This window comes from Nasonia vitripennis, unplaced genomic scaffold, assembly GCF_009193385.2.
Source record: "Nasonia vitripennis strain AsymCx unplaced genomic scaffold, Nvit_psr_1.1 unplaced0063, whole genome shotgun sequence".
NCBI classification, from domain to species: domain Eukaryota; kingdom Metazoa; phylum Arthropoda; class Insecta; order Hymenoptera; family Pteromalidae; genus Nasonia; species Nasonia vitripennis.
Window position 1 is genome coordinate 25,001 of NW_022279842.1, and position 2,500 is coordinate 27,500.

Sequence of the window (2,500 nt, forward strand, 5' to 3'; positions counted from 1 at the left end):
TAGACTTTTTCGAGCCTCCGAGAGAAAGCAATGCGTGTGGGGCGACTTAGACTTTATCGAGCCTCCGAGAGAAAGCAATGCGTGTGGGGCGACTTAGACTTTTTCGAGCCTCCGAGAGAAAGCAATGCGTGTGGGGCGACTTAGACTTTTTCGAGCCTCCGTGCTCGCACATCACTCATTGACGCTCGCACATCACTCATTTGAGCTCGCACATTGCTCATTCGTGCTCGCACATCACTCATTCGTGCTCGCACATCACTCATTGACGCTCGCACATCACTCATTGACGCTCGCATATCACTCATTCGTGCTCGCACATTACTCATTGACGCTCGCACATCACTCATTGACGCTCGCACTTCACTAATTGGATCTCGCGTATCACTCATTCGTTCTCGCACATCACTCATTGACGCTCGCACATCACTCATTGACGCTCGCACATCACTCATTTGAGCTCGCACATTGCTCATTCGTGCTCGCACATCACTCATTCGTGCTCGCACATCACTCATTGACGCTCGCACATCACTCATTCGTGCTCGGACATCACTCATTGACGCTCGCATATTACTCATTCTTGCTCGCACATCACTCATTCGTTCTCGCACATCACTCATTGACGCTCGCACATCACTCATTGACGCTCGCGTATCACTCATTCGTGTTCGCACATCACTCATAGACGCTCGCACATCACTCATTGACGCTCGCGTATCACTCATTCGTGCTCGCACATCACTCATTCGTGCTCGCACATTACTCATTGACGCTCGCATATTACTCATTGACGCTCGCACATCACTCATTCGTGCTCGCACATCACTCATTTGAGCTCGCACATTGCTCATTCGTGCTCGCACATCACTCATTCGTGCTCGCATATCTCTCATTCTTGCTATATAAATCTACATTATAACTGTCACTATCTACGACGAAATGTGATCACGTCAGGCGCGAAATATTATTACATAGGGATCGGTGCGAACGGCGGGAGCAGAAAATGATTAAATCAGTAAACTGAAACGTTTAGCTATCTATACGAAGATTGCTCGCATGCATTAACGAGATTCCCACTGTCCCTATCTACCATCTTCCGAACGGAAGAGCCCCGGGAGGGTCGCATTTCTGCCAGGGCAGTTGGGTGAACCCTGAGATTTCGGTATACTCATTCGTGCTCGCACATCACTCATTTGAGCTCGCACATTGCTCATTCGTGCTCGCACATCACTCATTCGTGCTCGCACATCACTCATTGACGCTCGCACATCACTCATTTGTGCTCGCGTATCACTCATTCGTGCTCGCACATCACTCATTCGTGCTCGCACATTACTCATTGACGCTCGCACATCACTCATTGACTCTCGCGTATCACTCATTCGTGTTCGCACATCACTCATAGACGCTCGCACATCACTCATTGACGCTCGCATATTACTCATTCGTGCTCGCACATCACTCATTGACGCTCGCACATCACTCATTTGTGCTCGCGTATCACTCATTCGTGCTCGCACATCACTCATTCGTGCTCGCACATTACTCATTGACGCTCGCATATTACTCATTGACGCTCGCACATCACTCATTGACGCTCGCACATCACTCATTGACGCTCGCACATCACTCATTTGTGCTCGCACATTGCTCATTCGTGCTCGCACATCACTCATTTGAGCTCGCACATTGCTCATTCGTGCTCGCACATCACTCATTCGTGCTCGCACATTGCTCATTCTTGCTCGCACATCACTCATTTGTGCTCGCGTATCACTCATTCGTGCTCGCACATTACTCATTGACGCTCGCACATCACTCATTGACGCTCGCACATTACTCATTGACGCTCGCATATTACTCATTCGTGCTCGCACATCACTCATTCGTTCTCGCACATCACTCATTGACGCTCGCACATCACTCATTGACGCTCGCGTATCACTCATTCGTGTTCGCACATCACTCATAGACGCTCGCACATCACTCATTGACGCTCGCGTATCACTCATTCGTGCTCGCACATCACTCATTCGTGCTCGCACATTACTCATTGACGCTCGCATATTACTCATTGACGCTCGCACATCACTCATTCGTGCTCGCACATCACTCATTTGAGCTCGCACATTGCTCATTCGTGCTCGCACATCACTCATTCGTGCTCGCATATCTCTCATTCTTGCTATATAAATCTACATTATAACTGTCACTATCTACGACGAAATGTGATCACGTCAGGCGCGAAATATTATTACATAGGGATCGGTGCGAACGGCGGGAGCAGAAAATGATTAAATCAGTAAACTGAAACGTTTAGCTATCTATACGAAGATTGCTCGCATGCATTAACGAGATTCCCACTGTCCCTATCTACCCCCCGCAGGGGGATCCCACTCTTGCTCTTCTAATCGAGGCTGGCCTGTGCCGGACTCGTTGGAGGACCAAGAGAGGCATCTCTGGGTTTTGCGAACCCACGGACCTGAGCAGCCCTTCCAGA